Source organism: Dama dama, chromosome 25 (assembly GCF_033118175.1).
Source record: "Dama dama isolate Ldn47 chromosome 25, ASM3311817v1, whole genome shotgun sequence".
Classification (NCBI taxonomy): Eukaryota; Metazoa; Chordata; class Mammalia; order Artiodactyla; family Cervidae; genus Dama; species Dama dama.
This window is the reverse complement of record NC_083705.1, coordinates 2,500,442-2,524,327: the sequence shown is the minus strand read 5'-3', so window position 1 is coordinate 2,524,327 and position 23,886 is coordinate 2,500,442.

The window sequence follows — 23,886 nt, the reverse complement described above, 5'->3', positions numbered from 1 at the left end:
CGAGAAAAACCATGAGATTTCCCCCTCGCCGCGAGTTGAGGCCCGATTCCCCTGCACTGCATGCAGAGCAATTCCGTGTTCCACATCAAACGTTAAAGGAGCCTTGATTTCCTTGATGGCACTCCAGAGAAAACCCAAGATCACTGTCTCAAGTCTAGAGGGATCCTGAGGTCACTGGAACAACAGGAAAGGGCTTTGTGGACCCCAAATCTACTCGAGATGAGAGCTTAGACCCTGGCTTAGACTCAAGAGGAATACCAACTTTCCACAAGCACCTCAAGAGGAGGCTTCTCTCAGCTACAGGTATGTGAGAGGGACCCTGAATTTGTGGCCTCAAGTGGAATGGACACCGAGATGCTCTGACTCGAAGTAAGGCCGGATATCCCTGCAGTGAATTGAATGCAGGCTCGTCTTGCATCTCCCAAGACGAAGGGATGTCTGAATCCCCTGTGGAGACCACAGAGAAAGACCTAATTCTCCGCCTCATAGCGACCGGGGGCCTCACATCCTTTTAAAACTCCAGAGGTCCGCGGAGATCAATGCTTCCAAAGCAGACGATGCCTGACTCCTCTTGAAAATGGATAGGAGTCCCAGGATTCCTGTGGCACGTGGAAAGGACCCTGGGTCTCCCGCCTCACGTGGAGTCGCGTCGTAATTGCCATGCCAAGACTCGAGGAGAATTCCGAGGTGTCCCTCGCACCTAGGCAGGAGTCCTGACGTCACTGAACCAACACGTGTCTGGAAGGGCCCTCCCCGTCGTAACTCGAGAATATACCCCAGGTTCCGTCCGCAACTCAAGAAAAACCATGAGATTTCCCCGTCGCCGCGAGTTGAGGCCCGATTCCCCTGGACTGCGTGCAGAGCAATTCCGTGTTCCACATCAAACGTGAAAGGAGCCTTGATTTCCTTGATGGCACTCCAGAGAAAACCCAAGATCACTGTCTCAACTCTAGAGGGATGCTGAGGTCACTGGAGCAACACGAAATTTCCCCTTGGACCCCAAATCAACTCGAGATGAGAGCTTAGTCCCTGGCTTCTACTCAAGAGGTCTACCAACTTTCCACAAGCACCTCAAGGGGAGGCTTCTCTCAGCTAAAGGTATGTGAGAGGGACCCTGAATTTGTGGCCTCAAGTGGAATGGACACCGAGATGCTCTGACTTGAAGTAAGGCCGGATATCCCTGCAGTGAATTGAATGCAGGCTCGTCTTGCATCTCCCAAGACGAAGGGTTGTCTGAATTCCCTCTGGAGACCACAGAGAAAGACCTAGTCCTCTGCCTCAACGCGACCTGAGGCCTCACATCCTTTGAAAACTCGAGAGGTCCGCGGAGATCAATGCTTCCAAAGGAGACGATGCCTGACTCCTCTTGAAAATGGATAGGAGTCCCAGGATCCCTGTGGCACGTGGAAAGGGACCCTGGGTCTCCCGCCTCACGTGGAGACGCGTCCCAATTGCCATGCCAAGACTCGAGGAGAATCCCGAGGTGTCCCTCGCACCTAGGCAGGAGTCCTCACGTCGCTGAACAAACACGTGTCTGGAAGGGCCCTCCCCGTCGTAACTCGAGAATATACCCCAGGTTCCGGCCGCAACTCGAGAAAAACCATGAGACTTCCCCCTCGCCGCGAGATGAGGCCTGATTCCCCTTGCACTGCGTGCAGAGCAATTCCGTGTTCCACATCAAACGTGAAAGGAGCCTTGATTTCCTTGATGGCACTCCAGAGAAAACCCAAGATCACTGTCTCAAGTCTAGAGGGATCCTGAGGTCACTGGAGCAACACCAAAGGGTTCCGTGGACCCAAAATCAACTCGAGATGAGAGCTTAGTCCCTGGCTTCGACTCAAGAGGAATACCAACTTTTCACAAGCAGCTCAAGAGGAGGCTTCTCTCAGCTACAGGTAAGTGAGAGGGACCCTGAGTTTGTGGCCTCAAGTGGAATGGACACCGAGATGCTCTGACTCGAAATAAGGCCTGATATCCCTGCAGTGAATTGAATGCAGGCTCGTCTTGCATCTCCCAAGACGAAGGGATGTCTGAATCCCCTGTGGAGACCACAGAGAAAGACCTAGTTCTCCGCCTCATCGCGACCGGAGGCCTCACATCCTTTGAAACCTCAAGAGGTCTGCGGAGATCAATGCTTCCAAAGGAGACGATGCCTGACTCCTCTTGAAAATGGATAGGAGTCCCAGGATGCCTGTGGCACGTGGAAAGGGACCCTGGGTCTCCCGCCTCACGTGGAGACGCGACCCAATTGCCATGCCAAGACTCGAGGAGAATCCCGAGGTGTCCCTCGCCCCTAGGCAGGAGTCCTGACGTCGCTGAACAAACCCGTGTCTGGAAGGTCCCTCCCCGCCTTAACTCGAGAATATACCCCAGGTGCCGTCCGCAACTCGAGAAAAACCATGAGATTTCCCCGTCGCCGCGAGTTGAGGCCCGATTCCCCTGGACTGCGTGCAGAGCAATTCCGTGTTCCACATCAAACGTGAAAGGAGCCTTGATTTCCTTGATGGCACTCCAGAGAAAACCCAAGATCACTCTCTCAATTCTAGAGGGATCCTGAGGTCACTGTAGCAACACGAAAGTGCTCTGTGGACCACAAATCAACTCGAGATGAGAGCTTAGTCCCTGGCTTCGACTCAAGAGGAATACCAACTTTCCACAAGCACCTCAAGAGGAGGCTTCTCTCAGCTACAGGTATGTGAGAGGGACCCTGAGTTTGTGGTCTCAAGTGGAATGGACACCGAGATGCTCTGACTCGAAGTAAGGTCAGATATCCCTGCAGTGAATTGAATGCAGGCTCGTCTTGCATCTCCCAAGACGAAGGGATGTCTGAATCTCCTGTGGAGACCTCAGAGAAAGACCGACTTCTCCGCCTCATCGCGACCGGAGGCCTCACATCCTTTGAAAACTCGAGAGGTCCACGGAGATCAATGCTTCCAAAGGAGACGATGCATGACTCTTCTTCAAAATGGATAGGAGTCCCACGATCCCTGTGGCACGTTGAAAGGGAGCCTGGGTCTCCCGGCTCCCGTGGAGACGCGTCCCAATTGCCATGCCAAGACTCGAGGAGAATCCCGAGGTGTCCCTCGCACCTAGGCAGGAGTCCTCACGTCGCTGAACAAACACGTGTCTGGAAGGGCCCTCCCCATCGTAACTCGAGAATATACCCCAGGTTCCGGCCTCAACTCGAGAAAAACCATGAGACTTCCCCCTCGCCGCGAGATGAGGCCCGATTCCCCTGCACTGCGTGCAGAGCAATTCCGTGTTCAACATCAAACGTGAAAGGAGCCTTGATTTCCTTGATGGCACTCCAGAGAAAACCCAAGATCACTGTCTCAAGTCTAGAGGGATCCTGAGGTCACTGGAGCAACACGAAAGGGCTCCGTGGACCCCAAATCAACTCTAGATGAGAGCTTAGTCCCTGGCTTCGACTCAAGAGGAATACCAACTTTCCACAAGCACCTCAAGAGGAGGCTTCTCTCAGCTACAGGTATGTGAGAGGGACCCTGAGTTTGTGGCCTCAACTGGAATGGACACCGAGATGCTCTGACTCGAAGTAAGGCCGGATATCCCTGCAGTGAATTGAATGCAGGCTCGTCTTGCATCTCCATAGACGAAGGGATGTCTGAATCCCCTGTGGAGACCACAGAGAAAGACCTAGTCCTCCGCCTCATCAAGACCGGAGGCCTCACATCCTTTGAAAACTCGAGATGTCTGCGGAGATCAATGCTTCCAAAGGAGACGATGCCTGACTTTTCTTGAAAATGGATAGGAGTCCCACGATACCTGTGGCACGTTGAAAGTGACCTGGGTCTCCCGGCTCCCGTGGAGACACGTCCCAATTGCCATGCCAAGACTCGAGGAGAATCCCGAGGTGTCCCTCGCTCCTCAGCAGGAGTCCGACGTCGCTGAACAAACACGTGTCTGGAAGGGCCCTCCCCGTCGTAACTCGAGAATATACCCCAGGTTCCGGCCGCAACTCGAGAAAAACCATGAGACTTACCCCTCGCCGCAAGATGAGGCCCGATTCCCCTGTACTGCGTGCAGAGCAATTCCGTGTTTCACATCAAACGTGAAAGGAGCCTTGATTTCCTTGATGGCACTCCAGAGAAAACCCAAGATCACTGTCTCAAGTCTATAGGGATCCTGAGGTAACTGGAGCAATACGAAAGGGCTCCGTGGACCCCAAATTAACTCGAGATGAGAGCTTAGTCCCTGGCTTCGACTCAAGAGGACTACCAACTTTCCACAAGCACCTTAAGAGGAGGCTTCTCTCAGCTACAGGTATGTGATAGGGACCCTGAATTTGTGGCCTCAAGTGGAATGGACACCGAGATGCTCTGACTCGAAGTAAGGCCGGATATCCCTGCAGTGAATTGAAAGCAGGCTCGTCTTGCATCTCCCAAGACGACGGGATGTCTCAATCCCCTGTGGAGACCACAGAGAAAGTCCTAGTCCTCGGCCTCATCACGACCGGAGGCCTCACATCATTTGAAAACTCAAGAGGTCCACGGAGATCAATGCTTCCAAAGGAGACGATGCCTGACTACTCTTGAAAATGGATAGGAGTCCCGGGATCCCTGTGGCACGTGGAAAGGGACCCTGGGTCTCCGGCCTCACGTGGAGTCGCGTCCCAATTGCCATGCCAAGACTCGAGGAGAATCCCGAGGTGTCCCTCGCCCCTAGGCAGGAGTCCTGACGTCGCTGAACAAACACGTGTCTGGAAGGGCCCTCCCCGTCGTCACTCGAGTATATACCCCAGGTTCCGTCCGCAACTCGAGAAAAACCATGAGATTTCCCCCTCGCCGCGAGTTGAGCCCCGATTCCCCTGCACTGTGTGCAGAGCAATTCCGTGTTCCACATCAAACGTGAAAGGAGCCTTGATTTCCTTGATGGCACTCCAGAGAACACCCAAGATCACTGTCTCAAGTCTAGAGGGATCCTGAAGTCACTGGACCAACAGGAAAGGGCTTCGTGGACCCCAAATCAACTCGAGATGAGAGCTTAGTCCCTGGCTTAGACTCAAGAGGAATACCAACTTTCCACAAGGACCTCAAGAGGAGGTTTCTCTCAGCTACACGGATATTTGCGGGACCCTGAGTTTGTGGCCTCAAGTGGAATGGACACCGAGATGCTCTGACTCGAAGTAAGGCCGGATATCCCTGCAGTGAATTGAATGCAGGCTCGTCTTGCATCTCCCAAGACGAAGGGATGTCTGAATCCCCTGTGGAGACCACAGAGAAAGACCTAGTCCTCCGCCTCATCAAGACCGGAGGCCTCACATCCTTTGAAAACTCGAGAGGTCTGCGGAGATCAATGCTTCCAAAGGAGACGATGCCTGACTCTTCTTGAAATTGGATAGGAGTCCCACGATTCCTGTGGCACGTTGAAAGGGACCCTGGGTCTCCCGGCTCCCGTGGAGACGCGTCCCAATTGCCATGCCAAGACTCGAGGAGAATCCCGAGGTGTCCCTCGCACCTAGGCAGGAGTCCGACGTCGCTGAACAAACACGTGTATGGAAGGGCCCTCCCCGTCGTAACTCGAGAATATACCCCAGGTTCCGGCCGCAACTCGAGAAAAACCATGAGACTTCCCCCTCGCCGCGAGATGAGGCCCGATTCCCCTGCACTGCGTGCAGAGCAATTCCGTGTTCCACATCAAACTTGAAAGGAGCCTTGATTTCCTTGATGGCACTCCAGAGAAAACCCAAGATCACTGTCTCAAGTCTAGAGGGATCCTGAGGTCACTGGAGCAACACGAAAGGGCTCCGTGGACCCCAAACAAACTCTAGATGAGAGCTTAGTCCCTGGCTTCGACTCAAGAGGAATACCAACTTTCCACAAGCACCTCAAGAGGAGGCTTCTCTCAGCTACAGGTATGTGAGAGGGACCCTGAGTTCTTGGCCTCAAGTGGAATGGACACCGAGATGCTCTGACTCGAAGTAAGGCCGTATATCCCTGCAGTGAATTGAATGCAGGCTCGTCTTGCATCTCCCAAGACGAAGGGATGTCTGAATCCCCTGTGGAGACCACAGAGAAAGACCTAGTTCTCTGCCTCATCGCGACCGGAGGCCTCACATCCTTTGAAAACTCGAGAGGCCCGCGGAGATCAATGCTTCCAAAGGAAACGATGCCTGACTCCTCTTGAAAATGGATAGGAGTCCCAGGATCCCTGTGGCACGTGGAAAGGGACCCTGGGTCTCCTGCCTCACGTGGAGACGCGTCCCAATTGCCATGCCAAGACTCGAGGAGAATCCCGAGGTGTCCCTCACACCTAGGCAGGAGTCCAGACGTCGCTGAACAAACACTTGTCTGGAAGAGCCCGCCCCGTCGTAACTCGATAATATACCCCAGGTTCCAGCCGCAACTCGAGAACAACCATGAGACTTCCCCCTCGCCGCGAGATGAGGCCCTATTCCCCTGCACTGCGTGCAGAGCAATTCGCTGTTCCACATCTAACATGAAAGGAGCCTTGATTTCCTTGATGCCACTCCAGAGAAAACCCAAGATCACTGTCTCCAGTCTAGAGGGATCCTGAGGTCACTGTAGCAACAGGAAAGTGCTCCGTGGACCCCAAATCAACTGGAGATGAGAGCTTAGTCCCTGGCTTCGACTCAAGTGGAATACCAACTTTCCACAAGCACCTCAAGAGGAGGCTTCTCTCAGCTACAGGTATGTGAGAGGGACCCTGAGTTTGTGGCCTCAAGTGGAATGGACACCGAGATGCTCTGACTCGAAGTAAGGATGGATATCCCTGCAGTGAATTGAATGCAGGCTCCTCTTGCATCTCCCAAGGCGAAGGGATGTCGGAATACCCTGTGCAGACCACAGAGAAAGACCTAGTTCTCCGCCTCATCGTGACCGGAGGCCTCACATCCTTTGAAACCTCGAGAGGTTCGCGGAGATCAATGCTTCCAAAGGAGACGATGCCTGACTCCTCTTGAAAATGGATAGGAGTCCCAGGATCCCTCTGTCACGTGGAAAGGGACCCTGGGTCTCCCGCCTCACATGGAGAGGCATCACAATTTCCATGCCAAGCCTCGAGGAGAATCCCGAGGTGTCCCTCGCACCTAGGCAGGAGTCCTGACGTCGCTGAACAAACCCGTGTCTTGAAGGGCCCTCCCCATCGTAACTCGAGAATATACCCCAGGTTCCCGCCGCAACTCGAGAAAAACAATGAGACTTCCCCCTCGCCGCGAGATGAGGCCCGATTCCCCTGCACTGCGTGCAGAGCAATTCCGTGTTCCACATCAAACGTGAAAGGAGCCTTGATTTCCTTGATGGCACTCCAGAGAAAACCCAAGATCACTGTCTCAAGTCTAGAAGGATCCAGAAGTCACTGGAGCATCTCGAAAGGGCTCCGTGGACCCCAAATCAACTCGAGATGAGAGCGTAGTCCGTGGCTTTGACTCAAGAGGAATACCAACTTTCCACTACCACCGCAAGAGGAGGCTTCTCTCAGCTATATGTATGTGAAGGGACCCTGAGTTTGTGGCCTCAAGTGGAATGGACACCGAGATGCTGTGACTCGAAGTAAGGCCAGATATCCCTGCAGTGAATTGAATGCAGGCTCATCTTGCATCTCGCAAGACGAAGGGAGGTCTGAATACCCAGTGCAGACCACAGAGAAAGACCTAGTCCTCCGCCTCATCGCGACCGGAGGCCTCACATCCTTTGAAAACTCGAGAGGTCCAAGGAGATCAATGCTTCCAAAGGAGACGATGCCTGACTCCTCTTGAAAATGGATAGGAGTCCCAGGATCCCTGTGGCACGTGGAAAGGAACCCTGGGTCTCCCGCCTCACGTGGAGACGCGTCCCAATTGCCATGCCAAGACTCGAGGAGAATCCCGAGGTGTCCCTCGCACCTAGGCAGTAGTCCTTATGTCGCTGAACAAACACGTGTCTGAAAGGGCCCTCCCCGTCGTAACTCGAGAATATACCCCAGGTTCTGGCTGCAACTCAAGAAAAACCATGAGACTTCCCTCTCGCCGAGAGATGAGGCCCGATTCCCCTGCACTGCGTCCAGAGCAATTCCGAGTTCCACATCAAACGTGAAAGGAGCCTTGATTTTCTTGATGACACTCCAGAGAAAACCCAAGATCACTGTCTCAAGTTTAGAGGGATAATGAGGTCACTGGAGCAACACGAAAGGGCTCCGTCGACCCCAAATCAACTCGAGATGAGAGCTTAGTCCCTGGCTTCGACTCAAGAGGAATACCAACTTTCCACAAGCACCTCAAGAGGAGGCTTCTCTCAGCTACAGGTATGTGAGAGGGACCATGAGTTTGTGGCCTCAAGTGGAATGGACACCGAGATGCTCTGACTCGAAGTAAGGCTGGATATCCCTGCAGTGAATTGAATGCAGGGTCGTCTTGCATCTCCCAAGACGAAGGGATGTCTGAATCCCCTGTGGAGACCACAGAGACACCTAGTCCTCCGCCTCATAGAGACCGGAGGCCTCACATCCTTTGAAAACTCGAGAGGTCCGCGGAGATCAATGCTTTCAAAGGAAATGATGCCTGACTCTTGTTGACAATGGATAGGAGTCCCAGGATCCCTGTGGCATGTGGAAAGGGACCCTGGGTCTCCCGCCTCTCGTCGAGACGCGTCCCAATTGCCATGCCAAGACTCGAGGAGAATCCCGAGGTGTCCCTCGCACCTAGGCAGGAGTCCTGACGTCGCTGAACAAACACGTGTCTGGAAGGGCCCTCCCGGTAGTAACTCGAGAATATACCCCAGGTTCCTCTCGCAACTTGAGAGAAACAATGAGACATCCCCCTTGCCGCCAGATGAGGCCCGATTCCGCTGACTGCTGCAGAGCAATTCCGTGTTCCACATCAAACTTGAAAGGAGCCTTGATTTCCTTGATGGCACTCCAGAGAAAATCCAAGATCACTGTCTCAAAGCTAGAGGGATCCTGAGGTCACTGGAGCAACACGAAAGGGCTCCGTGGACCCCAAATCAACTCGAGATGAGAGCTTAGTCCCTGGCTTCGACTCAAGAGGAATACCAACTTTCCACAAGCACCTCAAGAGGAGGCTTCTCTCAGCTACAGGTATGTGAGAGGGACCCTGAATTTGTGGCCTCAAGTGTAATGGACACCGAGATGCTCTGACTCAAAGTAAGACCGGATATCCCTGCAGTGAATTGAATGCAGGCTCGTCTTGCTTCTCCCAAGACGAAGGGATGTCTGAATCCCCTGTGGAGACCACAGAGAAAGACCAATACTCCGCCTCAACGCGACCGGAGGCCTCACATCCTTTGAAAACTCGAGAGGTACGCGGAGATCAATGCTTCCAAAGGAGACGATGCCTGACTCCTCTTGAAAATGGATACGAGTCCCAGGATCCCTGAGGCACGTGGAAAGGGACCCTGGGTCTCCCGCCTCACGTGGAGATGCCTACCAATTGCCATGGCAAGACTCAAGGAGAATTCCGAGGTGTCCCTCGCACCTAGGCAGGAGTCCTGACGTCGCTGAACAAACAGGTGTCTGGAAGGGCCCTCCCCGTCGTAACTCGAGAATATGAATCAGGTTTCGGCCGCAACTCGCGAAAAAATATGAGACTTCCCCCTCGCCGCGAGATGAGGCCCGATTCCCCTGCACTGCATGCAGAGCAATTCTGTCTTCCACATGAAACGTGAAAGGAGCCTTGATTTCCTTGATGGCACTCCAGAGAAAACCCAAGATCACTGTCTCAAGTCTAGAGGGATCCTGAGGTCACTGGAGCAACACGAAAGGGCTCCGTGGACCCCAAATCAACTCGAGATGAGAGCTTAGTCTCTGGCTTTGACTGAAGAGTAATACCAACTTTCCACAAGCACCTCAAGAGGAGTCTTCTCTCAGCTACTGGTATGTGAGAGGACCCTGAGTTTGTGGCCTCAAGTGGAATGGACACCGAGATGCTCTGACTCGAAGTAAGGCCGGATATCCCTGCAGTGAATTGAATGCAGGCTCGTCTTGCATCTCCCAAGACGACGGGATGTCTGAATCCCCTGTGGAGACCACAGAGAAAGACCTAGTTCTCCGCCTCATCGCGCCCGGAGGCCTCACATCCTTTGAAAACTCGAGAGGTACGCGCAGAATAATGCTTCCAAAGGAGACGATGCCTGACTCCTCTTGAAAATGGATAGGAGTCCCAGGATCCCTGTGGCACGTGGAAAGGGACCCTGGGTCTCCCGCCTCACGTGGAGACGCCTACCAATTGCCATGCCAAGAATCAAGGAGAATTCCGATGTGTCCCTCGCACCTAGGCAGGAGTCCTGACGTCGCTGAACAAACAGGTGTCTGGAAGGGCCCTCCCCGTCGTAACTCGAGAATATGAATCAGGTTTCGGCCGCAACTCGAGAAAAAATATGAGACTTCCCCCTCGCCGCGAGATGAGCCCCGATGCCCCTGCACTGCGTGCAGAGCAATTCCATGTTCCACATCAAACGTGAAAGGAGCCTTGATTTCCTTGAGGGCACTCCAGAAAAAACCCAAGATCACTGTCTCAAGTCTAGAGGGATCCTGAGGTCACTGGAGCAACACGAAAGGGCTCCGTGGACCCCAAATCAACTCGAGATGAGAGCTTAGTCCCTGGCTTCGACTCAAGAGGAATACCAACTTTCCACAAGCACCTCAAGAGGAGGCTTCTCTCAGCTACAGGTATGTGAGAGGGACCCTGAGATTGTGGCCTCAAGTGGAATGGACACCGAGATGCTCTGACTCGAAGTAAGGCCGGATATCCCTGCAGTGAAATGAATGCAGGCTCCTCTTGCATCTCCCAAGAAGAAGGGATGTATGAATCCCATGTGGAGACCACAGAGAAAGACCTAGTTCTCCGCCTCATCGAGACCGGAGGCCTCACATCCTTTGAAAATTCGAGAGGTCCGCGGAGATCAATGCTTCCAAAGGAGACGATGCCTGACTCCTCTTGAAAATGGATGGGAGTCCCAGGATCCCTGTGGCTCGTCGAAAGGGACACTGGGTCTCGTGCCTCACGTGGAGATGCGTCCCAATTGCCATGCCAAGACTCGAGGAGAATCCCGACGTGTCCCTCGCTCCTAGGCAGGAGTCCTGACGTCGCTGAACAAACACGTGTCTGGAAGGGCCCTCCCCGTCGTAACTCGAGAATATTGCCCAGGTTCCGGCCGCAACTCCAGGAAAACCATGAGACTTCCCCCTCGCCGCGATGGGAGGCCCGATTCTCCTGCCCTGCGTGCAGAGCAATTCCGTATTCCACATCAAATTGAAAGGAGCCTTGATTTCCTTGATGGCACTCCAGAGGAAACCCAAGATCACTCTCTCAAGTCTAGAGGGATCCTGAGGTCAGTGTAGCAACACGAAAGGGCTCCACGGACCCCAAATCAACTCGAGATGAGAGCTTAGTCCCTGGCTTTGACTCAAGAGGAATACCAACTTTCCACAAGCACCTCAAGAGGAGGCTTCTCTCATCTACAAGTATCTGAGAGGGACCCTGAGTTAGTGGCCTCAAGTGGAATGCACACCGAGATGCTCTGACTCGAAGTAAGGCCGGATATCCCTGCAGTGAATTGAATGCAGGCTCGTCTTGCATCTCCCAAGACGAAGGGATGTCTGAATCCCCTGTGGAGACCACAGAGAAAGACCTAATTCTCCGCCTCATCGAGACCGGAGGTCTCACATCCTTTGAAAACTCGAGAGGTCCGCGGAGATCAATGCTTCCAAAGGAGACGATGCCTGACTCCTCCTGAAAATGGATAGGAGTACCAGGATACCTGTGGCACGTGGACAGGGACCCTGGGTCTCCCGCCTCACGTGGAGACGCGTCCCAATTGCCATGCCAAGACTCGAGGAGAATCCCGAGGTGTCCCTCGCACCTAGGCAGGAGTCCTGACGTCGCTGAACAACACGTGTCTGGAAGGGCCCTCCCCATCGTAACTCGAGAATATACCCCAGGTTCCGGCCGGAACTCGAGAAAAACCATGAGACTTCCCCCTCACAGCGACATGAGGCCTGATTCCCCTGCACTGCGTGCAGAGCAATTCCGTGTTCCACATCAAACGTGAAAGGAGCCTTGATTTCCTTGATGGCACTCCAGAGAAAACCCAAGATCACGGTCTCAAGTCTAGAGGGATCCTGAGGTCACTGGAGCAACACGAAACAGCTCCGTGGACCCCAAATCCACTCGAGAGGAGAGCTTAGTCCCTGGCTTCGACTCAAGAGGAATACCAACTTTCCACAAGCAACTCAAGAGGAGGCTTCTCTCATCTACAAGTATGTGAGAGGGACCCTGAGTTTGTGGCCTCAAGTGGAATGGACACCGAGATGCTCTGACTCGAAGTAAGGCTGGATATCCCTGCAGTGAATTGAATGCAGGGTCGTCTTGCATCTCCCAAGACGAAGGGATGTCTGAATCCCCTGTGGAGACCACAGAGACACCTAGTCCTCCGCCTCATAGAGACCGGAGGCCTCACATCCTTTGAAAACTCGAGAGGTCCGCGGAGATCAATGCTTTCAAAGGAAATGATGCCTGACTCTTGTTGACAATGGATAGGAGTCCCAGGATCCCTGTGGCATGTGGAAAGGGACCCTGGGTCTCCCGCCTCTCGTCGAGACGCGTCCCAAATGCCATGCCAAGACTCGAGGAGAATCCCGAGGTGTCCCTCGCACCTAGGCAGGAGTCCTGACGTCGCTGAACAAACACGTGTCTGGAAGGGCCCTCCCCGTCGTAACTCGAGAATATACCCCAGGTTCCCGCCGCAACTCGAGAAAAACCATGAGACTTCCCCCTCGCCGCGAGATGAGGTCTGATTCCCCTGCACTGAATGCAGAGCAATTCCGTGTTCCACATCAAACGTGAAAGGAGCCTTGATTTCCTTGATGGCACTCCAGAGAAAACCCAAGATCACTGTTTCAAGTCTAGAGGGATCCTGAGGTCACTGGAGCGACACAAAAGGGCACCGTGGACCCCAAATCAACTCGAGATGAGAGCTTAGACGCTGGCTTCTACTCAAGAGGAATACCAACTTTCCACAAGGACCTGAAGAGGAGGCTTCTCTCAGCTACAGGTATATTTGAGGGACCCTGAGTTTGTGGCCTCAAGTGGAATGGACACCGAGATGCTCTGACTCGAAATAAGGCCGGATATCCCTGCAGTGAATTGAATGCAGGCTCGTCTTGCATCTCCCAAGACGAAGGGATGTCCGAATCCCCTGTGGAGACCACAGAGAAAGACCTAATTCTCCGCCTCATAGCGACCGGGGGCCTCACATCCTTTGAAAACTCGAGAGGTCCGCGGAGATCAATGCTTCCAAAGGAGACGATGCCTGACTCCTCTTGAAAATGGATAGGAGTCCCAGGATCACTGTGGCACGTGGAAAGGGACCCTGGGTCTCCCGCCTCACGTGGAGACGCGTCCCAATTGCCATGCCAAGACTCGAGGTGAATCCCGAGGTGTCCCTCGCACCTAGGTAGGAGTCCTGACGTCGCTGAACAAACACGTGTCTGGAAGGGCCCTGCCCGTCGTAACTCGAAAATATACCCCAGGTTCCTGCCGCAACTCGAGAAAAACCATGAGATTTCCCTCTCGCCGCGAGATGAGGCCCGATTCCCCTGCACTGCATGCAGAGCAATTCCGTGTTCCACATCAAACGTGAAAGGAGCCTTGATTTCCTTGATGGCACTCCAGAGAAAACCCAAGATCACTCTCTCAAGTCTAGAGGGATCCTGAGGTCACTGGAGCAACACGAAATTTCCCCTTTGACCCCAAATCAACTCGAGATGAGAGCTTAGTCCCTGGATTCGACTCAAGAGAAATACCAACTTTCCATAAGCACCTCAAGAGGATAATTCTCTCAGCTACAGGTGTGTGAGAGGGACCCTGAGTTTGTGGCCTCAAGTGGAATGGACACTGAGATGCTCTGACTCGAAGTAAGTCCGGATATCCCTGCAGTGAATTGAATGCAGGGTCGTCTTGCATCTCCCAAGACGAAGGGATGTCTGAATCCCCTGTGGAAACCTCAGAGAAAGACCGACTTCTCCGCCTCATCGCGACCGGAGGCCTCACATCCTTTGAAAACTCGAGAGGTCTGCGGAGATCAATGCTTCCAAAGGAGACGATGCCTGACTCCTCTTGAAAATGGATAGGAGTCCCAGGATCCCTGTGGCACGTGGAAAGGGACCCTGGGTCTCCCGCCTCACGTGGAGACACGTCCAAATTGCCATGCCAAGACTCGTGGAGAATCCCGAGGTGTCCCTCGCACCTAGGCAGGAGTCCTGACGTCACTGAACAAACACGTGTCTGGAAGGGCCCTCCCCGTCGTAACTCGAAAATATACCCCAGGTTCCGGACGCAACTCGAGAAAAACCATGAGATTTCCCCCTCGCCGCGAGTTGAGGCCCGATTCCTCTGCACTGAATGCAGAGCAATTCCGTGTTCCACATCAAACGTGAAAGGAGCCTTGATTTCCTTGATGGCACTCCAGAGAAAACCCAAGATCACTGTCTCAAGTCTAGAGGGATCCTGAGGTCACTGGACCACCAGGAAAGGGCTTCGTGGACCCCAAATCAACTCGAGATGAGAGCTTAGACCCTGGCTTAGACTCAAGAGGAATACCAACTTTCCACAAGGACCTGAAGAGGAGGCTTCTCTCAGCTACAGGTATATTTGAGGGACCCTGAGTTTGTGGCCTCAAGTGGAATGGACACCGAGATGCTCTGACTCGAAGTAAGGCTGGATATCCCTGCATGAATTGAATGCAGGCTCGTCTTGCATCTCCCAAGACGAAGGGTTGTCTGAATCCCCTGTGGAGACCACAGAGTAAGACCTAGTCCTCCGCCTCAACGCGACCGGAGGCCTCACATCCTTTGAAAACCCAAGAGGTCCGCGGAGATCAATGCTTCCAAAGGAGACGATGCCTGACTCCTCTTGAAAATGGATAGGAGTACCAGAATCCCTGTGGCACGTGGAAAGGGACACTGGCTCTCCCGCCTCACGTGGAGACGCGTCCCAATTGCCATGCCAAGACTCGAGGAGAATCCCGAGGTGTCCCTCGCACCTAGGCAGGAGACCTGACGTCGCTGAACAAACACGTGTCTGGAAGGTCCCTCCCCGTCGTAACTCGAGAATATACCCCAGGTTCCGGCCGCAACTCGAGAAAAACCATGAGATTTCCCCCTCGCCGCGAGATGAGGTCCGATTCCCCTGCACTGCATGCAGAGCAATTCCGTGGTCCACATCAAACGTGAAAGGAGCCTTGCTTTCCTTGATGGCACTACAGAGAAAACCCAAGATCACTGTATCAAGTCTAGAGGGATCCTGAGGTCACTGGAGCAACACGAAAGGGCTCCGTTTACCCCAAATCTACTCGAGATGAGAGCTTAGTCCCTGGCGTCAAATCAAGAGGAATATCAACTTTCCACAAGCACCTCAAGAGGAGGCTTCTCTAAGCTACAGGTAAGTGAGAGGGACCCTGAGTTTGTGCCCGCAAGTGGAATGAACACCGGGATGCTCTGACTCGAAGTAAGGCCGGATATCCCTGCAGTGAATTGAATGCAGGCTCGTCTTGCATCTCCCAAGACGAAGGGATGTCTGAATCGACTGTGGAGGCCACAGAGAAAGACCTAGTCCTCCGCGTCATCGCGACCGGAGGCCTCACATCCTTTGAAAACTCGAGAGGTCCGTGGAGATCAATGCTTCCAAAGGAGACGATGCCTGACTCCTCTTGAAAATGGATAGGAGTCCCAGGATCCCTGTGGCACGTAGAAAGGGACCCTGGGTCTCCCCCCTCACTTGGAGACGCGTCCCAATTGCCATGCCAAGACTCGAGGAGAATCCCGAGGTGTCCCTCGCCCCTAGTCAGGACTCCTGACGTCACTGAACAAACACGTGTCTGGAAGGGCCCTCCCCGTCGTAACTCGAGAATATACCCCAGGTTCCGGCCGCAACTCGAGAAAAACCATGAGACTTCCCCCTCGCCGCGAGATGAGGCCCGATTCCCCTGCACTACGTGCAGAGCAATTCCGTGTTCCACATCAAACGTGAAAGGAGCCTTGATTTCCTTGATGGCACTCCAGAGAAAACCCAAGATCACTGTCTCAAGTCTAGAGGGATCCTGAGGTCACTGGAGCAACACGAAAGGGCTCCGTGGACCCCAGATCAACTCGAGATGAGAGCTTAGACCCTGGCTTCGACTCAAGAGGAATACCCACTTTTCATAAGCACCTCAAGACGAGGCATCTCTCAGCTACAGGTATGTGAGAGGGACCCTGAGTTTGTGGCCTCAAGTGGAATGGACACCGAGATGCTCTGACTCGAAGTAAGGCCGGATATTCCTGCAGTGAATTGAATGCAGGCTCGTCTTGCATCTCCCAAGACGAAGGGATGTCTGAATCCCCTGTGGAGACTACAGAGAAAGACCTAGTCCTCCACCTCATCAAGACCGGAGGCCTCACATCCTTTGAAAACTCGAGAGGTCCCCGGAGATCAATGCTTCCAAAGGAGACGATGCCGTACTCCTCTTGAAAATGGATAGGAGTCCCAGGATCACTGTGCCACGTGGAAAGGGACCCTGGGTCTCCCGACTCACGTGGAGACACGTCCCAATTGCCATGCCAAGACTCGAGGAGAATCCCGAGGTGTCCCTCGCACCTAGGCAGGAGACCTGACGTCGCTGAACAAACACGTGTCTGGAAGGGCCCTCCCCGTCGTAACTGGAGAATATACCCCAGGTTTCGGCCGCAATTCGAGAAAAACCATGAGACTTCCCCCTCGCCCACGAAATGAGGGCCGATTCCCCTGCACTGCGTGCAGAGCAGTTCCGTGTTCCACATCAAATTTGAAAAGATCCTTGATTTTTTTGAAGGCACTCCAGAGAAAACCCAAGATCACTGTCTCACGTCTAGAGGGATCCTGAGGTCACTGTAGCAATACGAAAGGGCTCCGTGGACCCCAAATCATCTCGAGATGGGAGCTTAGTCCCTGGCTTCGACTCAAGAGGAATACCAACTTTCCACAAGCACCTCAAGAGGAGGCTTCTCTCTGCTACAGGTATGTGAGAGGGACCCTGAGTTTGTGGCCTCAAGTGGAATGGACACCAAGATGCTCTGACTCGAAGTAAGGCCGGATATCCCTGCAGTGAATTAACGGCAGGCTCGTCATGCATCTCCGAAGAAGAAGGGATGTCTGAATCCCCTGTGGAGACCAAAGAGAAAGACCTAGTCCTCCGCCTCATCGCGACCGGAGGCCTCACATCCTTTGAAAACTCGAGAGGTCCAAGGAGATCAATGCTTCCAAAGGAGACGATGCCTGACTCCTCTGGAAAATGGATAGGAGTCCCAGGATCCCTGTGGCACGTGGAAAGGAACCCTGGGTCTCCCGCCTCACGTGGAGACGCGTCACAATTGCCATGCCAAGACTCGAGGAGAATCCCAAGGTGTCCCTCGCACCGAGGCAGGAGTCCGACGTCGCTGAACAAACACGTGTCTGGAAGGGCCCTCCCCGTCGTAACTCGAGAATATACCCCAGGTTCCGGCCGCAACTCAAGAAAAACCATGAGACTTCCCCCTCGCCGCGAGATGAGGCCCGATTCCCCCGCACTGCGTGCAGAGAAATTCCGTGTTCCACATCAATCGTGAAAGGAGCCTTGATTTCCTTGATGGCACTCCAGAGAAAACCCAAGATCACTTTCTCAAGTCTAGAGGGATCCTGAGGTGACTGGAACAACACGAAAGGTCTCCGTGGACCCCAAATCAACTCGAGATGAGAGCTTAGTCCCTGGCTTCGACTCAAGAGGAATACGAACTTTCCACAAGCACCTCAAGAGGAGGCTTCTCTCAGCTACAGGTATGTGAGAGGGACCCTGAGTTTGTGGCCTCAAGTGGAATGGACACCGAGATGCTCTGACTCGAAATAAGACCGGATATCCCTGCAGTGAATTGAATGCAGGCTCGTCTTGCATCTCCCAAAACGAAGGGATGTCTGAATCCCCTGTGGAGACCACAGAGAAAGACCTACTCCTCCGCCTCATCGCGACCGGAGACCTCACATCCTTTGAAAACTCGAGAGGTCTGCGGAGATCAATGCTTCCAAAGGAGACGATGCCTGACTCCTCTTGAAAATGGATAGGAGTCTCAGGATCCCTGTGGCATGTGGAAGGGACCCTGGGTCTCCCGCCTCACGTGGAGACGCGTCCCAATTGCCATGCCAAGACTCGAGGAGAATCCCGACGTGTCCCTCGCACCTGGGCACGAGTCCTGACATCGCTGAACAAACACGTGTCTGGAAGGGCCCGCCCCGTCGTAACTCGAGAATATACCCCAGGTTCCCGCCGCAACTCGAGAAAAACCATGAGACTTCCCCCTCGCGGCGAGATGAGGCCCGATTCACCTGCATTGCCTGCAGAGCAATTCCGTGTTCCAAATCAAACGTGAAAGGAGCCTTGATTTCCTTGTTTGCACTCCAGAGAAAACCCAAGATCACTGTCTCAAGTCTAGAAGGATCCTGAGGTCACTGGAGCAACACGAAAGAGCTCCGTGGACCCCAAATCAACTCGAGATGAGAGCTTAGTCCCTGGCATCGACTCAAGAGGAATACCAACTTTCCACAAGCACCTCAAGTGGAGGCTTCTCTCAACAACAGGTATTTGAGAGGGACCCTGAGTTTGTGGCCTCAAGTGGAATGGACACCGAGATGCTCTGACTCGAAGTAAGGCCGGATATCCCTGCAGTGAATTGAATGCAGGCTCGTCTTGCATCTCCCAAGACGAAGGGATGTCTGAATCCTCTGTGGAGACCACAGAGAAAGACCTAGTCCTCCGCCTCAACGCGACCGGAGGCCTCACATCCTTTGAAAACTCGAGAGGTCTGCGGAGATCAATGCTTCCAAAGGATACGATGCCTGACTCCTCTTGAAAATGGATAGGAGTCCCAGCATCCATGTGGCACGTGGAAAGGGACCCTGGGTCTCCCGCCTCACGTGGAGACGCGTCCCAATTGCCATGCCAAGACTCGAGGAGAATCCCGAGGTGTCCCTCGCACCTAGGCAGTAGTCCTTATGTCGCTTAACAAACAGGTGTCTGAAAGGGCCCTCCCCGTCGTAACTCGAGAATATACCCCATGTTCTGGCCGCAACTCAAGAAAAACCATGAGACTTCCCTCTCGCAGAGAGATGAGGCCCGATTCCCCTGCACTGCGTCCAGAGCAATTCCGAGTTCCACATCAAACGTGAAAGGAGCCTTGATTTTCTTGATGACACTCCAGAGAAAACCCAAGATCACTGTCTCAAGTTTAGTGGGATAATGAGGTCACTGGAGCAACACGAAAGGGCTCCGTCGACCCCAAATCAACTCGAGATGAGAGCTTAGTCCCTGGCTTCGACTCAAGAGGAATACCAACTTTCCACAAGCACCTCAAGAGGAGGCTTCTCTCAGCTACAGGTATGTGAGAGGGACCATGAGTTTGTGGCCTCAAGTGGAATGGACACCGAGATGCTCTGACTCGAAGTAAGGCTGGATATCCCTGCAGTGAATTGAATGCAGGGTCGTCTTGCATCTCCCAAGACGAAGGGATGTCTGAATCCCCTGTGGAGACCACAGAGACACCTAGTCCTCCGCCTCATAGAGACCGGAGGCCTCACATCCTTTGAAAACTCGAGAGGTCCACGGAGATCAATGCTTTCAAAGGAAATGATGCCTGACTCTTGTTGACAATGGATAGGAGTCCCAGGATCCCTGTGGCATGTGGAAAGGGACCCTGGGTCTCCCGCCTCTCGTCGAGACGCGTCCCAATTGCCATGCCAAGACTCGAGGAGAATCCCGAGGTGTCCCTCGCACCTAGGCAGGAGTCCTGACGTCGCTGAACAAACACGTGTCTGGAAGGGCCCTCCCGGTAGTAACTCGAGAATATACCCCAGGTTCCTCTCGCAACTTGAGAGAAACAATGAGACATCCCCCTTGCCGCCAGATGAGGCCCGATTCCGCTGACTGCTGCAGAGCAATTCCGTGTTCCACATCAAACTTGAAAGGAGCCTTGATTTCCTTGATGGCACTCCAGAGAAAATCCAAGATCACTGTCTCAAATCTAGAGGGATCCTGAGGTCACTGGAGCAACACGAAAGGGCTCCGTGGACCCCAAATCAACTCGAGATGAGAGCTTAGTCCCTGGCTTCGACTCAAGAGGAATACCAACTTTCCACAAGCACCTCAAGAGGAGGCTTCTCTCAGCTACAGGTATGTGAGAGGGACCCTGAATTTGTGGCCTCAAGTGTAATGGACACCGAGATGCTCTGACTCAAAGTAAGACCGGATATCCCTGCAGTGAATTGAATGCAGGCTCGTCTTGCTTCTCCCAAGACGAAGGGATGTCTGAATCCCCTGTGGAGACCACAGAGAAAGACCAATCCTCCCCCTCAACGCGACCGGAGGCCTCACATCCTTTGAAAACTCGAGAGGTCCGCGGAGATCAATGCTTCCAAAGGAGACGATGCCTGACTCCTCTTGAAAATGGATACGAGTCCCAGGATCCCTGAGGCACGTGGAAAGGGACCCTGGGTCTCCCGCCTCACGTGGAGATGCCTACCAATTGCCATGGCAAGACTCAAGGAGAATTCCGAGGTGTCCCTCGCACCTAGGCAGGAGTCCTGACGTCGCTGAACAAACAGGTGTCTGGAAGGGCCCTCCCCGTCGTAACTCGAGAATATGAATCAGGTTTCGGCCGCAACTCGAGAAAAAATATGAGACTTCCCCCTCGCCGCGAGATGAGCCCCGATGCCCCTGCACTGCGTGCAGAGCAATTCCATGTTCCACATCAAATGTGAAAGGAGCCGTGATTTCCTTGATGGCACTCCAGAGAAAACCCAAGATCACTGTCTCAAGTCTAGAGGGATCCTGAGGTCACTGGAGCAACACGAAAGGGCTCCGTGGACCCCAAATCAACTCGAGATGAGAGCTTAGTCTCTGGCTTTGACTGAAGAGTAATACCAACTTTCCACAAGCACCTCAAGAGGAGTCTTCTCTCAGCTACTGGTATGTGAGAGGACCCTGAGTTTGTGGCCTCAAGTGGAATGGACACCGAGATGCTCTGACTCGAAGTAAGGCCGGATATCCCTGCAGTGAATTGAATGCAGGCTCGTCTTGCATCTCCCAAGACGACGGGATGTCTGAATCCCCTGTGGAGACCTCAGAGAAAGACCTAGTTCTCCGCCTCATCGCGCCCGGAGGCCTCACATCCTTTGAAAACTCGAGAGGTACGCGCAGAATAATGCTTCCAAAGGAGACGATGCCTGACTCCTCTTGAAAATGGATAGGAGTACCAGGATACCTGTGGCACGTGGACAGGGACCCTGGGTCTCCCGCCTCACGTGGAGACGCGTCCCAATTGCCATGCCAAGACTCGAGGAGAATCCCGAGGTGTCCCTCGCACCTAGGCAGGAGTCCTGACGTCGCTGAACAACGCGTGTCTGGAAGGGCCCTCCCCATCGTAACTCGAGAATATACCCCAGGTTCCGGCCGGAACTCGAGAAAAACCATGAGACTTCCCCCTCACAGCGACATGAGGCCTGATTCCCCTGCACTGCGTGCAGAGCAATTCCGTGTTCCACATCAAACGTGAAAGGAGCCTTGATTTCCTTGATGGCACTCCAGAGAAAACCCAAGATCACGGTCTCAAGTCTAGAGGGATCCTGAGGTCACTGGAGCAACACGAAAGGGCTCCGTGGACCCCAAATCAACTCGAGATGAGAGCTTAGTCCCTGGCTTCGACTCAAGAGGAATACCAACTTTCCACAAGCACCTCAAGACGAGGCTTCTCTCAGCTACAGGTATGTGAGAGGGACCCTGAATTTGTGGCCTCAAGTGTAATGGACACCGAGATGCTCTGACTCAAAGTAAGACCGGATATCCCTGCAGTGAATTGAATGCAGGCTCGTCTTGCTTCTCCCAAGACGAAGGGATGTCTGAATCCCCTGTGGAGACCACAGAGAAAGACCATTCCTCCGCCTCAACGCGACCGGAGGCCTCACATCCTTTGAAAACTCGAGAGGTTACGCGGAGATCAATGCTTCCAAAGGAGACGATGCCTGACTCCTCTTGAAAATGGATACGAGTCCCAGGATCCCTGAGGCACGTGGAAAGGGACCCTGGGTCTCCCGCCTCACGTGGAGATGCCTACCAATTGCCATGGCAAGACTCAAGGAGAATTCCGAGGTGTCCCTCGCACCTAGGCAGGAGTCCTGACGTCGCTGAACAAACAGGTGTCTGGAAGGGCCCTCCCCGTCGTAACTCGAGAATATGAATCAGGTTTCGGCCGCAACTCGCGAAAAAATATGAGACTTCCCCCTCGCCGCGAGATGAGGCCCGATTCCCCTGCACTGCGTGCAGAGCAATTCTGTCTTCCACATGAAACGTGAAAGGAGCCTTGATTTCCTTGATGGCACTCCAGAGAAAACCCAAGATCACTGTCTCAAGTCTAGAGGGATCCTGAGGTCACTGGAGCAACACGAAAGGGCTCCGTGGACCCCAAATCAACTCGAGATGAGAGCTTAGTCTCTGGCTTTGACTGAAGAGTAATACCAACTTTCCACAAGCACCTCAAGAGGAGTCTTCTCTCAGCTACTGGTATGTGAGAGGACCCTGAGTTTGTGGCCTCAAGTGGAATGGACACCGAGATGCTCTGACTCGAAGTAAGGCCGGATATCCCTGCAGTGAATTGAATGCAGGCTCGTCTTGCATCTCCCAAGACGACGGGATGTCTGAATCCCCTGTGGAGACCAGAGAGAAAGACCTAGTTCTCCGCCTCATCGCGCCCGGAAGCCTCACATCCTTTGAAAACTCGAGAGGTACGCGCAGAATAATGCTTCCAAAGGAGACGATGCCTGACTCCTCTTGAAAATGGATAGGAGTCCCAGTATCCCTGTGGCACGTGGAAAGGGACCCTGGGTCTCCCGCCTCACGTGGAGACGCCTACCAATTGCCATGCCAAGAATCAAGGAGAATTCCGATGTGTCCCTCGCACCTAGGCAGGAGTCCTGACGTCGCTGAACAAACAGGTGTCTGGAAGGGCCCTCCCCGTCGTAACTCGAGAATATGAATCAGGTTTCGGCCGCAACTCGAGAAAAAATATGAGACTTCCCCCTCGCCGCGAGATGAGCCCCGATGCCCCTGCACTGCGTGCAGAGCAATTCCATGTTCCACATCAAACGTGAAAGGAGCCTTGATTTCCTTGAGGGCACTCCAGAAAAAACCCAAGATCAGTGTCTCAAGTCTAGAGGGATCCTGAGGTCACTGGAGCAACACGAAAGGGCTCCGTGGACCCCAAATCAACTCGAGATGAGAGCTTAGTCCCTGGCTTCGACTCAAGAGGAATACCAACTTTCCACAAGCACCTCAAGAGGAGGCTTCTCTCAGCTACAGGTATGTGAGAGGGACCCTGAGATTGTGGCCTCAAGTGGAATGGACACCGAGATGCTCTGACTCGAAGTAAGGCCGGATATCCCTGCAGTGAAATGAATGCAGGCTCCTCTTGCATCTCCCAAGAAGAAGGGATGTCTGAATCCCATGTGGAGACCACAGAGAAAGACCTAGTTCTCCGCCTCATCGAGACCGGAGGCCTCACATCCTTTGAAAATTCGAGAGGTCCGCGGAGATCAATGCTTCCAAAGGAGACGATGCCTGACTCCTCTTGAAAATGGATAGGAGTCCCAGGATCCCTGTGGCTCGTCGAAAGGGACACTGGGTCTCGTGCCTCACGTGGAGATGCGTCCCAATTGCCATGCTAAGACTCGAGGAGAATCCCGACGTGTCCCTCGCTCCTAGGCAGGAGTCCTGACGTCGCTGAACAAACACGTGTCTGGAAGGGCCCTCCCCGTCGTAACTCGAGAATATTGCCCAGGTTCCGGCCGCAACTCCAGGAAAACCATGAGACTTCCCCCTCGCC